The sequence below is a fragment of the Rutidosis leptorrhynchoides genome, chromosome 3 (assembly GCF_046630445.1).
Source record: "Rutidosis leptorrhynchoides isolate AG116_Rl617_1_P2 chromosome 3, CSIRO_AGI_Rlap_v1, whole genome shotgun sequence".
In the NCBI taxonomy this organism is placed as follows: domain Eukaryota; kingdom Viridiplantae; phylum Streptophyta; class Magnoliopsida; order Asterales; family Asteraceae; genus Rutidosis; species Rutidosis leptorrhynchoides.
The window spans coordinates 82,232,603-82,240,509 of record NC_092335.1 but is presented as its reverse complement, the minus strand read 5'-3'; positions in this window follow the sequence as shown (position 1 = coordinate 82,240,509).

The window sequence follows — 7,907 nt, the reverse complement described above, 5'->3', positions numbered from 1 at the left end:
AAGGTATGCGTAGCGTACTTCACTTTGTCTCCTTTAGCACACTTACTTATGGCAAACACCGATTCAACTTTCTCGGTCCACCGTTTCAATCCGATTGGTCCTTCGATCCCATCAAGTTCTGAAGGTTTGCAGGCAGTGAATTCCTTGTAGGAGCATCCTACACGATTTCTTGCGCCGTTAGCTGTATTGCTAGATTCAGAGTTATTGTTGGTATGTAGCGAGGCCTGTACTGCGGCTATGTTTGAAGCAAGAAAGGCACGAAATTCCTCTTCACTCATATTCAAGGTGTGTCGAGTAGTCGGTGCCATTTCCTTCAAAATAGTCAAATGAAACAATTTAATCATACAGAATATTAAGAGTAGTCAATAGTATCTCGTAGCATAATATGAACTCATTTATAAAAGCTTTTTCTTCATATTAACATTTTATAATTTTAAATTCGGGTACTACCTACCCCTTAAGTTCATACTTAGTAGCTAATATACAATTCAACTACTACAATTCCATATGAAAAACTGATTATAATAATATATCACATATAAATATTCATCAAACTTACAACTTCGCTATATTACATATAACATGAAATATAGTACACTATGATATAGGACAGTTTTGAAGATAAATCTAGTTAATACGCAAGTTTTTCAGCAAAGGAAATAAAGACACGTAATTCATAAGTCCAGAAACAAGTCATGCATTCTGGTTTTACTAAGACGACTTCCCATTCTTGGTCTTGTGGAAAATAACCATTATGACCATTAGCTAGGCAGCATGTTGTAATATCATCAAAAGGACGAGGGTTTCGTAATGTCCAACAGCCCCGTAATAATCTAAAAACCTTGTTTCTCACCCCAACTACTGAATCCGTCACTTGTGGGAAAGTTTTATTTAAAAGCTGCAATCTGACGTTCCTTTTCTCACTTTGGTAAGAAGCGAACATCACTAACCCATAAGCATAACATGCTTCTTTATGTTGCATGTTAAAAGCTCTTTCTAATTCACGAAATCCTATGTTGGGATATGTTGAGTCAAAATAGGTTCTTAACCCGTAGCGTAAAATTGCATTTGGGTTCCCTGCATTTAACGCTTTAAAGAAAACACGGCGTAACTTAAAGTCTCCCCAATGTGATATACCCACCTATCAAAGGAAAGCCTTTTATAAACTAAGGCATTTCTGGAAAGTCTTTCAAATGTTTGACAAGTTAATTTCACCATAACTAAATGTGCTGATGAATTCTGACCGACTCTAGACAAGATTTCCTCAATCATATCCTCTGGTAGGTCTTCTAAAATATTCGGTTGTCTACCCTTAACATCCATTTTGTTTTTATACTGTAAAATAGACAAGGATTAGATTCGTAATAACAAACAATACAAGCAATTTTTACATAGAATATAAAAGTACAAGCACACTACAATACATTTATTACACAACATGCTCACACCCCTTTAATCTGAATCACTGGTTTCTTCTTCTTCGGACTTGGTTCTTTTTCCTAATCTTCTAGGGATATATGATGTTCCTCTAATACGAGTCATCGTTTTCCACATTGGTTTAGAAAAACCTGGTGGTTTAGAGGTTCCCGGGTTATTGTCACGATATTGAAAATACGGGTGTTGACGGTACATATAAAGTTCATTGGGGTCGGAATCAGATTTCTCTATTTTGATGCCTTTTCCCTTATTATTTTATTTTGCCTCATTAAATTGGGTCGGGGTAATTTCTATAACATCATCAGAATCCTCATCAGGATCCGATTCATCGGAAAATTGGTAATTTTCCCAATATTTTGCTTCCTTAGCGGAAACACCATTGACCATTATTAACTTTGGTCCATTGGTTGAGGATTTTCTTTTATTTGACCGGTTTTATGTGGTTCCTACTATTCCCCCCTCCGGAACCTCTTCTTCTTCCGGTTCCTCTTCTTCTGGTTCCTCTTCTTCCGGTTCCTCTTCTTCCGGTTCTGTTTCCTCTTCTTCCGGATCTTTGGGAACTTGTGAATCTTGCCAATATATGTTCGACTCTTCGTTATTATTAGGTGAGTCTGAAGGTTTTCGTATGCCCGAGAGACATATTTAATTAATGTGGCTAATATGTTATGATCCAAGTCGGGTCATACCCAATAACAAGCTTACCGACACCTTAATCGTATTTGATCTTAATGAATGGATCATTAAATCAATACGCGACACTTGGATTTTTGAAAATCGGTTTTCTAAAATATTATTACTTGAGATAAATTATTTGGATAATTTGTAAATTAAGGACTTAATTGTTTATAAGGATAAACAATACATTGTGTTATATTTTATAAAAGGTTTATAAAATAAATATGTATGTAACTTAACAAGTCATGTTTTTTTTATACAAGTTTTATAAAAATAAAAGGGTTATTTTATATAAAACCCATGTGAAGTGGAATGCAGATTTTGGGACTCCAAGACAAGCATCCCATGCTTGTTTTGTTACTTTTAACATAACACAAGTATTAAGGTACATGGGTATCAAGTCCTTGACTAAAGAGAGAATACATAATACATCCATACATGCAAAAACACTCTCTTTTTCAAACTTGCTGCATTCTGGCTGAATTTTGGAGCTAGAATAGAGAGTCCTTGAGCTTGTTTGGAAGCTTATCTTCAAGTGTCAATAAATCCTAACCATAGTATTAGGTGTTGGGTAAAATTTTGGGGTATTATCTCTTGAGGTTTCATAGTTTTGAGGCTCCATTCACCATCATCTTTCTAGTTGCTGCTGATCAGAATTTTGGGTGCAAATAAAAGGGTTTTAAGCTTGGTTAATTAGCTAGTTAAGTGTCTAAATCTTAACTAACTTAAAGGGTGGTGTTGGTTCATCAAAGGATTAGGGTATTGCACACTTGAGGGTTCATTTTAAAGCTCCATTCTTCAACATCTTCATCATCACTTACAAGCTTAGAGTAGGTATAAACTCTTTACTTGCTTGTAGTTTGTAAGCATACTTCATAACTTGATCCTAATTGGGATTTAACTTTAATTGGTTAAAGATTAACAACTTTAAATGGTAATAACAACATGCTTCCGCTTTAATTTGATTCTTAAAAGGTTTTATGTATCATGAAACTTGTTAAATCCTAACAATGGTATCTAGAGCCGAAGTTGTTGAAATATGCTTCGAGATGTTTTTTTAAACCCGCTAGATTTTTGCATTTTATGAACATGCATGATAGTAGAATGCAAAAATTTTCGGTTTTGGGTGGGTGTATGTTTTGGCCGAATTTGGGAGACCCAAAAGTGGGTTTGGGTTCTTCCATTTTGGTCATATTTTGGTTGTATGTAAATGTTCACAATCTAAGCCTTGACCTTGTGTTTGGTTGCATGCTTATTTGGTTGATTAATTATTCATTTGGTATGTAATATTAATTATTCTTTTGGCATGTAATTTATTCATTCATTTGTTATGTAATTTATTTTATATTTGGTATGTAAAATAGATTAGGTTGTATTTCATTTTCTAGAGAAAAATGTATTAGGATATATTTTTTGTAAAGAGAATGAAGATGCACAAGATGGTGCAAAGGAAGAACACATGCATTTGGATGCAAGATTAAGTGGGAGATTTGAAATCTCCTACTTTATGTTATAACCATTACCGGTGGCATTTGTTTTCGGCTAAACAAATGTCTACCAAATTGGCTTGATTGTGAACATATTTGTTTTGCATGCATGGTTGTTTTTTGTATGATTGTGAATTGCATGTTTGTGTGCTACAAGTTAATCACACAAGTAAAACAACAAGCAAAATGGCAATTTAATTGGTTAAATTAAACATTATTAACAACATGCAAAACGACAATTTAAATGGTTAAATTGAAATGGCAAAAGGACATTAATAAACAGTTAATAAGAATACATAATAAATGGTTATTAAAACACATATAAAATGGTTTATATCAAATCATGTAATTGGCTTAATTACAAGACATGAAAATGGATTTTCATACAAACCATACACTAAATGCATGTTGGTGTATGGTGTAAAAGTTTTCTCAAACTAGAATTAATGAAAACTTAAAATCCCTTATTAACAAGGCAAACAAGTTAAATGCCATCCTTTTGTGTGACACTTAAAAATATTAGGGAACTCATAATGGGATAAAGGTCACCTAACCGTTATGAGCAAACTAATATGATTAAGGTAAATTTGGCACACTTGTGGGATAAAGGTCACCTAACCACTTGTATGTTAGATTTACACGTTTACATAAGTAGGATGACTTGATTTGAGAATCATGAACTTAGGGTCACCGAAGCATGAGGAACAAATAGGCGTTGATGGGATAAATATGCCATGCAAAAGGATTGCATGATTCCATAACTTAGAAGTTGCAAAAGGATTGCAATTGTCATACAATGACTACCTAGCTAAATCAAATGACGGATAAAGGTCACCTAACCGAAATTTGGTTTACCGTTGGTTTCTAAAATTTAATAAATATCAATTGGATTTAAAGGGTATTGATTGTTAAATTAAAATTGATACTTAAACAACTTTGTTAAATTTTGTAGATGGCCGCCAATAACAACAACATTCCAAACGCACCAATCAACTTTAACAACCTATCGTTGAGGTCAATCCTCGAAAAAGAAAAACTTAACCATACGAACTTCATGGATTGGTTCCGCAATCTAAGAATTGTCCTCAAACTTGAGGATAGGGCGTATGTGTTGGAAGACCCCATTCCTGATCAACTGGACGAGGATGATACGGAAGGCATGGCCTATTGGGAGAAATATTGCACCGATTCGTTGCAAGTTTCTTGCCTCATGCTTGGGACTATGATACCCGAACTCCAAAAGGACTTCGAGCATCATAGTGCATATGACATGATCACACAGTTGAAGGAGATGTTCCTTCAACAAGCTCGTGTCGAGCGCTTTGAAACGGTCTGAGCGCTTCATGCATGTCGGATGGATGACTCCCAATCCGTTTCATCTTATGTCCTTAAGATGAAAAGCCTTATTGATCGAGCAAACCGTCTAAATTGCAACGTGTCTAATGAATTAGCCACGGACCTTATTCTCAACTCATTGTCAAAAAGGTTTGACACATTTGTAATGAATTACAACATGAATGGTTGGGATAAAAGCATTGTCGAATTACATGCCATGCTTAAGACGGCCGAAGCAAGCATGGGTAAAAGGGCTTCACCCATATATATGATCAATGAAGGCGGGTCCAAAAACAATAACACTTCTAAGCCGAAGGCGGCTAAGAGGAAAGGACCCACCTACCAAGGCAAGGGCAAGGGAAAGGGGAAGATGGTTACCCCAACCAATAACAACAAGAAGCAAAAGGTTTCCGGAAAGGCTAACCCCAAGGAAGATCCGTGCTTTGGTTGCGGTGAAATGGGTCACTGGAAACGCAATTGCCCGGTCTACCTAAAAGAGTTGAAAGAAAAGAGGGATGCAGGGCAAACCTCAGGTAATGTATATATGGTATACATTGAGCTTAGTATTACTTCTTCTAATACATGGGTATTAGACACAGGATGTGGAACTCATATTTGCAATTCTTTGTAGGGGTTCAAAAGAAGTGATCAAGAAGCGGGAACAACAAGTCTCTTTATGGGAAATGGAGCAAGGGTGCAAGTGAAAGCTCAAGGAGACTTTGTTTTGAAGCTACCAAGTGGTTTGGAGCTTATTTTGAAAAATGTTTTGTATGCACCCGATTTATCTCGAAACATTATTTCTGTATCCCGTTTGAAACAATATGGTTTTAATCTTAATTTCAGTAATGATGATATCCATATTTCTTTAGATAATGTGTTCTATTTTAAGGCTTCACCTTCGAATGGTATTTATGAATTGGTTCATGATGACACATCATACAATAGCTCAATGTTCCATGCAAACACCAAGAAACTCAAAAGAGATTTGAGTAATTCCTACTTATGGCATTGTCGCCTTGGTCACATAAACAAGAATCGAATGCATACACTTCAAAAGAATGGCCTTTTGAAATCAAATGAACTAGACTCGTTTGATGTATGTGAATCTTGTTTACAAGGCAAAATGACTAAAGCACCTTTCAAAGGGGCCTATGAAAGGGCTAAGGACTTATTGGGATTAATACATTCGGATGTATGTGGACCCTTTAAGCCCATAACTAGGAACGGTGAAAGATACTTCGTTACTTTCATTGATAACTTCAGTCGTTTCGGATATGTCTACTTATTAAGACACAAGGACGAAACTTTTGAAGCATTCAAGGAATATCAAAACGAAGTACAAAATCAACTCAATAAGACAATCAAGGTACTTCGTACCGATAGAGGAGGTGAATACCTAAGCGATGCTTTCCAAGATCATCTTAAAAGTTGTGGGATTATCTCGCAACTTACTCCTCCTGGAACACCCCAACTTAATGGAGTTTCCGAAAGGAGGAACCGAACCCTAATGGATATGGTTCGATCTATGATGGCTAGAACCTCATTACCTCTATCATTTTAGGGTTATTGTCTATGCTCCGCGGCTCGTATTTTAAATATGGCCCCAACCAAGAAAGTGGAACGAACTCCTCATGAGATGTGGTTTGGAAAACCTCCATCTCTATCATACTTAAAGGTATGGGGATGTGAAGCTTATCTTAAGCGTTACATCCCTAATAAGTTGAATGCTCGATCCACGAAGTGTATCTTCATAGGATATCCCAAGGATGATATGGGATATTATTTCTATGATCCTTCTGAGCAGAATGTATTTGTTGCTCGGAAGGCGGAATTCCTTGAAACTAAGTTCCTAATGGAAGGTAATAGTGAAAGGAAGATAGATCTTGAAGAGGTTCAAGATCAAGTAGATGATACACAATTGGTTGAAACTAGCACTCAACATGAAAATGTTGAGAATGATCAAATGGATGATCAAAGTATACAAGACATTCGCAAATCTGGTAGGATTAGTAATCCTCCTGAGAGATATGGGTTTCTCATGGATGATTGCCATGTGGTTGATTTGGATGAACCAACTAACTACCAATATGCTTTATCAAGGATTGATAAAGATAAATGGCAGGAAGCCATGAACGCTGAGATGCAATCCATGTATGACAACCAAGTTTGGGAACTAGTTGTACAACCTGCTAGCTCCAAGTTAGTTGATTGTAAATGGATTTTCAAGATGAAAACCGACATGCATGGAAACTTAAATACATATAAAGCCAGACTTGTAGCAAAAGGTTTCACTCAAACTCAAGGGGTTGACTATGATGAAACCTTTTCGCCTGTGGCAATGCTAAAGTCTATTAGGATATTATTTGCCATTGCTGCTCATTATGATTATGAAATTTGGCAAATGGATGTCAAAACCGCTTTCCTAAATGGATATCTTGAGGAAGATGTCTATATGGTTCAGCCTGAGGGTTTTATCGATCCGAAACATCCTAACAAAGTATGTAAGTTAAAGAAATCAATCTACGGATTAAAACAAGCATCTAGAATGTGGAATCATCGTTTTAATGAGGAAGCCAAGAAATTTGGCTTCATTAAAAATGGTGATGAAGCTTGTGTATACAAGAAAGCTAGTGGGAGCACTATCATGTTCCTTGTATTATATGTGGATGATATATTGTTATTTGGAAACGATATTCCGACAATGCAAGGTGTTAAGACTTGGCTGAAAAGCTGCTTCTCCATTAAGGATCTTGAAGAAGCACAATACATTTTGGGGATTAGGATCTACAGGGATAGATCCAAGAAATTGATAGGTTTGAATCAAAGTGCATACATTGAAAAGATCTTGAAAAGGTTCAAGATGGAGAACTCTAAGAAAGGTTTGGTACCTATTCAAAGAGGAACGCTCCTTAGTTCATCTCAGTGTCCCACCACAAAAGATGAACAGGAAAGAATGAAGAAAGTCCCATATGC